The sequence below is a fragment of the Limulus polyphemus genome, unplaced genomic scaffold (assembly GCF_000517525.1).
Source record: "Limulus polyphemus unplaced genomic scaffold, Limulus_polyphemus-2.1.2 Scaffold109, whole genome shotgun sequence".
NCBI lineage: Eukaryota > Metazoa > Arthropoda > Merostomata > Xiphosura > Limulidae > Limulus > Limulus polyphemus.
This window is the reverse complement of record NW_013665719.1, coordinates 1118164-1125845: the sequence shown is the minus strand read 5'-3', so window position 1 is coordinate 1125845 and position 7682 is coordinate 1118164. Positions and strand designations below refer to the sequence as shown.

Below are 7682 nucleotides of genomic sequence, written 5' to 3'. Positions count from 1 at the left end.
ATTTCTTTTTATAGGAGGTCCCAGTCATCACTGTTTTCTCGACTTACCTGAGCTTACTGAATTCTAGGCCTAATAGTTACAGTCCCTTATTTTTAAAATTCTTCGTAGTGATTGACCTTGTAGTTGTATTTCATATGTAATATTATTACTATATGAGTCAAATTTTGAGTTAGTTGTTACACACTGTTTCATAATATTACTTATACCAAACAGTTCAGTATTTCATTACATGGTATTGGTAGTGTTACGTCTCCGTTTGTTAATTAACTTTCCGTAACTTCGTTCCGACGAAACTTTAGCGACACAAGTCCTTACTTAATAAAACTGGTTTATTCTTTCCGAATACAACTTTACAATACACTTATTTTCAACAATCGCTCTATAACAAACGCTATATCAACGAACGTCAACAATTCTTCTGATTGCAGTTCAATTACTCACTATCTACACACACACATTACCGTCACGTTGTCACCCTCTTTTATATACCAGCTACACTATATCTAGTAAATGCTAGAGCATTCGCCAAAGTACAGGATAGTTCTAGAAAGTAGAGGGCGTGAGAATAGTCACGTGATCTCGATGACGCAACAGTAGCTATGTTAATTTGTTATTGCTACAGTCTAATTTTCACTCTACAAATTAAGTAAGCCAAATTTCAAATATTGTGTAGTTCTAGGATTATGCCACGTAACACTTAACAAGCAAACAAAACAAGTATAATTTGTGTGGTTATTGTTATTGAGGTAGCTACAGCTGTACAGGTATTCAAATACGTCTTATATCTGTGGCTGAGGACACCTTCGAAAAACCATATCATTGACTCTAAGTATAAACGTATTTCATCTTTATGAAAAATGTGAAATTCATGTGCATAAACACATATCGGAGTTCATACACAGGGGATAAAACTAAAAATAAAAAGGTCTTAATATAATGAAACAAAAAATTTACATTGGGGCATTTCTAAATCTAAGTGGTCAGAAAGGTGATTAAAGATATTGAAATAAAACAAACGTTGTCAAACTGCTATTGAGTTCTACTGCTACTAGTGCTAATGTTAGGGAAATACTACCAGTACCACTGTACCAGATGATTCAAAAACTAAAAAAATAGTAACTCAGTACTAACAGACTGTTTGGGGTGCTACAGAGATAAGAGTTTTTGTTTTTTTTTAAAGTTAGTGTAATAAAAACTAAAAGGCAATGCTATGGAGGACCCCCCCCCATTACCCCTAAGCCCACCACTGTAACATTTAATAATTTCCTTTTATGCCTAGTTTTTCTCATTGGGGTATTTTTATGTAAAGTAGCTTAGTCTGGATACTGGCTAAATTTGGGTACCATGGTGTTATATTGTAGAAGTGTTGTATTAGGTTTTACAGAAAAGGACGAGAGAAGACTTCATGCCAGAAATTGTGGAAGTGTTGGAGGCAGCCTGAAATGAGGGTATGACTTCTGGCAAGAAGTGTCAGAAAAAGATAGAGGAAGTTTCCATTGCATTGAATATTCAGAATGAGAAGGTTAAGACATTATATCAGATTTCATTTTAGTTTTTACATTTGTTTTCTTGTATCAAAGATGTAAAAGTTTGTTAATACTACAACTATAATCAGTGTTTTAAAATGCATTAAAAACTTTATTGTCACAACGTTCCAATGACAATAGTTACCAGTACTATAGAGAAATGGTGGTGTGACCTCTTCAAAGAGCTATTATGGCTTGGCAAGGATAATTTTTAATTAATTTTATTTCTACTTTAAATTTGAACATATAAACTTAATATATTTAGAGAAATCTCTCAATTGGTATTTTTAATCCATTAAAAATTTGATAATTACTCTAAAAGTAAATAACCTGTTTTGATACAAGTTTTAGTTTCTTAGAATTTTCAATAAAATCCACAGGCCACTACTAACCTTTTCACACCTGTATATCAGCCTTTTCTGGTACAATGGCATTTTCATTCTTTTCCATGTAGGTTTGTGCTCTATAATAATTGCCTGTTTTGTTTTTTCAACACTTATAACAACTGTAATTTAGAATTGCAAACTACTACATATACATTCACAAAACTTCATTAGTTAATAAATTGTAACCTGAATTTTTCCTTCTAGGGTCATGTACCCTCTTAAGATCAAAGGACATCATCAGAGGTCCAAAGGTCAAAATTTTTTGTGATACCCAAGTCTGGAAAACTACCTACATTTTTGAAACCTGGTTAGTTGATAAATAATAATAATATAGAGCTGTGCCTATTAGCCTAACATGTAGAAGAATTGTTAATCAAGGAATCAGTGAAGTACAAATTTATTCCTTATTTCTATTATATATTCTCCAAGGTACAAGAATATTACCACTATTTTATGGAGGGTTCACTTTCTACAGGTGAATTTCATAGTCAAGAGTCAAAATTTGTGACAGCTACAATCCCAAAACTGTAGACACAGTTATCAATAATATTAAATTGTGCATTTTGGGGCTCTTACAAGTCAAAGGGGTCAGATGTTTAACCTTATGACATAAAGTGATAAACAATTAAAATACTATAACCATATACATCTATGAATCCTAGTATTTTGAAAAACTACAAGCTAATGTTTTGTTTTTTTTCGATGAGGAGGGGGTTCTAGCCTCTAAAGGTCAATGAGAAGTGATCTTTCTGAATTTGTTTATAATTTCCTGATCTTTGATTGCATTTTATTGTAGTACAGCAGTTTCTACTTTCAAATTCCATTTTGATATACAAGACAGGTTTTACAAAAACTAAATTTAAAGCATACTAGCAGATTAGAGGGTGATCCATCATAGCTATAGTGCACTTCACACTTCATGTGCACAAAAGATAGTGGAGCTCAGCAATGTTGTGCCATACACTTGAAGTGGCATTAGTACTGTATATCTTTTTCCCCATTTCTTCAACAGTTTAATCTAGTGTTTGGACTAAATTTAGGATTCCAAAATGGCATGTCTTGGATGTAAATTTGTGCTAAACCATGATGCAGTGACACACCAAATATGATGACATGTCAAGATGGACTGTTTGCAGTTTTTCCACCATATTGTTATTGCTCATGTGCTTTGCATTTGATAGCTTATGAATTAATGGCTACTCAAGACATTTTGTTGGTCTAAATTAAGCATTATCAGCAGTATAACTTAATTTTAGTTATTTACAATGAGGCATTTATGTTTCTCAGATATGTAGTCTAGTTTAAGTATATATTTATTTATTTAGGTCTGGATTAGAAACTGAAGAGCTAAAGAAAAGACAAAGAATACCACAATGCTCAGAAAAAGAAGAGACCTTTGGTCAATGGACCAAATGCAAATTCATATTTTATCAGAAAAATGGAGAGAAGTTTGTCACTTTCACCTTTGTCATGAACATTTACTACATAAAGTACACATGACTAGCCAAATAATTTAATGTTTTTAAAATTTTCTATCTATTGTTGTACTTTACGTAGCTGATTTCATTTCACTGCTAATTTTTCTTATCTAGCAAATTTCTTTTCAAATGTACATACATTAAATACCTTTGAGTTGGTGGAAAAGGTATTATTTGTGAGAAGTCAGTGTCTATTTGAATATAGGCACCCACTAACTGCCAAGAATAACTGGTGTTCTGTCATTTGGTTATTATCAGCCATTAATTTTGAGTGTGACATAGAATTATTCTTTAATTACCATTTATTACTGTATCATTACATTGTTTAAATTTGAAGGCTGTTACTATATGAATATTTTTCAAATCCAGTTGGAGTTTTTTGCAACATTTTTAGTACTGTTCTGCTTCTCATATAATGCAAAACTATAAATTCTGAAGACTGTTGACATTGTGAAGATTCATAAATGTATTGTAAAAAATATTCAAATTCAGTTGAATTTTTTATGACATTTCCAGTTTTGTTTTATTTCTTTTAATACAAAAGTATAAGTTCTGAACACACTATGTTGAAATTGTAGAGATTCATGAAGCATGCATAGATTTAATGTGTCATAAAAATTAATGTTTTACTAAATACAATAAATTGAAAGTATAATTTTCCTGGTATTTTGGGTATTTAATTTTAGGTACAACAGAGAAATCAACATTCCTGCAAAATGCTTCCCAGCTATAGAAGAAACTTTCTCCTCAGGAAAGGGAGAAGTACCAGAAGGAGGCAGCAGAGTTGTGCCAAGATCCAACAAAAGGACAACCTCACAGCTGTGTTGCTAACCAACAGCTGAAAGTTATAAGTAATGCTGTAAGTTTTAAGCATTGAAATGTATGATAAGCACACTTCACCTGATTTTGATGTCTCTACAGTGCAAAATTATTTTTGATATTCCTCTGAATTCTAATTTGTTATAAAACAATTCAAAACATCAGGATCTAATTTATAATGCTTCTCATTCATCTAAGTATATATATGTTCATAGGATATTTCACAAATCTTGTATTTCTTTCTAAATCTACTTATCCTGTTTTCATTATTCATTAGTTCTATAATAAAGTAGTTTTGTCTAAAGGAACTAAAATTGGTGCTTTTCCTCATAACATACTTTTTGTTATTTGTGTGATGTGCTTTCATTAATTGGCTTTTCTGTGGCTGGAATTGTGCTAGATCCAAATGGAGAAGTTTGCACTAGCATGTTTGGTTCTCCAGGTGGCATTTCATGGATATCATCCAAGAGGAATGAATTTGAAAGGATAATTGAAGGTAGTATTTTTATATAGTGAATGGGGAACAACTTTAAAAAAGTTATCTCATTCATCACCATGATATTTAGCATGAAGTATTTTGAAGACAAGGAAATGTCTTTGTTTCAATAAAGGCTATGGGTCATTATATGGCCCACCATAATGGGCACCTACATTGCACTTATGGTGTATAAGGAAAAATCTCAAAGATAATTCTTATAAGTCATTGAACTGAATGCTATGATATTTGATATTAAACATTCTAAATGCAAGAAGATAAACTTTTTGTAACAAAGGGTCTGGGGATATTTTTTTCAGATGGTGCTGCTGCAGGGGCAAATAGTTGTATAAGGTTATATTACTCATTAATGGGTTCAGCATAAAAAATAGCCAAAGTTGTCTCTGATGTCACTTTCCATAATCTCTTGTCACGTAAAGTGAGCCCCTTGATCTCTGGCTACACAAGATTATGTCTGCAGACTTGTACTGCTAGAAATCGGGTTTCGATACCTGTGGGGGGCAGAGCACAGATAGTCCTTTGTGTAGCTTTGTTCTTAATGACCAGCAACAACTGGACCCACTAGTTCTAATGATACATAGGTAAACATCATAAAATATCTTTCACTAATGACATTGTAACCAGTATTCTTATATTTTCCTGTATTTCTTTCTCACATATTCCTATACTTTTGAGAAAGTTTGCATATCAGTTCAGTAATACTAATGAAAATTTTCAAGTTTTATATATTTTTTATTTGTATACAATTTCAATTATGTTGTGTGATGTAATAAATGCAGTTAGCCCAACACTTCCTGAGATAAAATAAAAGGTTGTGATAAATGGATATAAGTGGTAGTGTTGGAAGATGAACTCCAAGCTCCTATGTTTTATCAGTATTAAAAATGAAAAAAACTTAATTTCAACTTAAAATTTCTACATTTGTTAATTTGTTAACCAAAATAAAATATATTTTGAGCACATTGTAACAAATAACTGAGCTAAATCATGATGAAATCAGTTTTCTAAAGGTCTCACTGATAATGGAAATTTTAAAATCATCCATAAGTAAGCTACTTCTGGAGAATTGAAATGTGTTTTATATTTATACTTTTTGCTCAAACTTCCTGACATACTGAACATAGGTTATGCTATACCACATGGCATGTATTATACACTATTTTATGAACTTCAGGCATGCTTTACAGTCCACTTAATTATATAAGCTATGAAAATTATGTTCTCTTCTATAACTTCATGCCTATAATGTACTTATATTTTCTTGTCAATTTACATTTGTTTTTCTAACATTCAGGCAAGTCAGCAACTCAGTCACTTCCTGCTTAGACCACTGAAAACAGGGAACAACTTCGTAAAGAAGTTAGAAAGAAGTTCAAGTCTTGCTGGGGTATTATTTTATTTTTCTCTCAAGTTAGTCTTTCAGGGTTAAAAACAAGTACCTGTTATTAAATGTGTTCAGATTATTAAATTGTGTCATTTACAAATCCATGAATCTAAGAATTAAATGAGAAATGTACTTCCTCTGTTCAAAGAGTTTATTTATTTACATTTCATGTCAGTCAGTTGTAGTTTATGTAAGAAGATTTTAATGTGTTCCTGATCTTCATCTACTAAGGCCCAATAATTACTGGTATGTTTAACCTGGTCTTATAATGTGATTGCAGTGCACCAAGACAAATTGTACATAAACAGTTCTTTGTTTAATTCAGGAATAGAGATGTGAACCAAGTCTGGGTGTGTATTAAATGTGCCAAGTACAGAATCGATGTAAGACAATATCAAAGTGCTTGAAATATTTGTTATACACACTTTCATTTATGCTGCTTTGATCTATTAAAAGGTTTAAACTTTATTTACAAGAACTGGAAATTAATTTTTTACAACTCTCAGTGCCTTGCAAAAGTGTTCACCCTCCTGCAAAATGTCTACATTTTGTTGCCATCTGAGCTTGCAATCATGAAACTTTCAAAGGGGACTTTATATTTAGAATCTATACAATCTACTCCAAACTTAGAAAGCTGAAAAAAAAACTGATGTTATGTAAGTTAGATTTTCAAACAAAATTAGAATATTCTCAATTGCATAAGTATTGAACCCCTTTGCTACAACAATCCTAAATCAGTTCAGGTGCAGAAGATTAGTTTGAAAGGTGACAAAATTAGTGTAATGGGCTCTGTCTGTGTGTAATCAAAGTGGTATAACTTGATTTCAGAGTACGTGCATCTGTTCAAGCTATAACTCGCATAGTAATACAACAAACCAACCACGAAGACCAAGGATATTTCTAAACATGTCAGGGATAAAGTGGTAGAGAAGCACAGATCAGGAAAAGGTTAGAAGAAAATTTCAGTCACTGATTATCCCTTTGAGTATGGTGAAGTCCATCATTAAGAAGTGGGATGTACTTCATACCACCAAGTTACTACCCAGATCAGGCCACTCTTCAAAACTAAGCAATTGGGCAAGCAGGAAACTAGTTATGGATATCAACAGTGACTTTGAAAGATTTGTACAGTTACATGTTTGAGATGGGAGTCTGTGTTCTTACATCGACAATATCCAGATCCCTACACAAAGTTAGCCTGTATATGCGAGTAGCAAGAAAGAAGCCATTATTGAAAAAGAAATGTAAATGATACTGCAAACATGTAGCAGAAAGTTTTGTGGTGGATGAGACACAAATTGAGCTTTTTGATCTAAATTCAAAATATAAACATTTACCTTAAAAAACTTTTGATATTTGTTTAGAAGGTTCTAGAGATTATGCAAATGAAATGTGAAAACTGTGAGATAAGAACCAGAATTTTATACACAAAATAGAAATCACTGTGAACTATTCAGATTAACTAATGAATGTTTTTTTTAAAGTTTTTTGAGTATATGAGATTGTTTTCCAGTTTCATTGGGTTTTTTTACCATTTTTTATTCTGCACAGTAAGTATTGTATTTTAGTAATTTGGAGACTGGAGACAATTTA

The 7682-nt window shown here is 31.9% G+C and overlaps 1 long non-coding RNA gene across 2 annotated transcripts; it reads left to right on the top strand.

Moving 5' to 3' along the window:
* The first annotated feature begins 572 nt into the window (after window positions 1–572).
* On the top strand, window positions 573–6446 carry LOC111089004. Of its 2 annotated transcripts, XR_002613387.1 has the most exons (6): window positions 573–646; window positions 1376–1522; window positions 2117–2219; window positions 3238–3360; window positions 4077–4249; window positions 6000–6446. It is a non-coding gene; the product is annotated as an uncharacterized LOC111089004 (long non-coding RNA). The 2 variants fall into 2 exon arrangements; XR_002613386.1 differs by having other exon boundaries at window positions 3238–4249.
* The last annotated feature ends 1236 nt before the right edge of the window (window positions 6447–7682 follow it).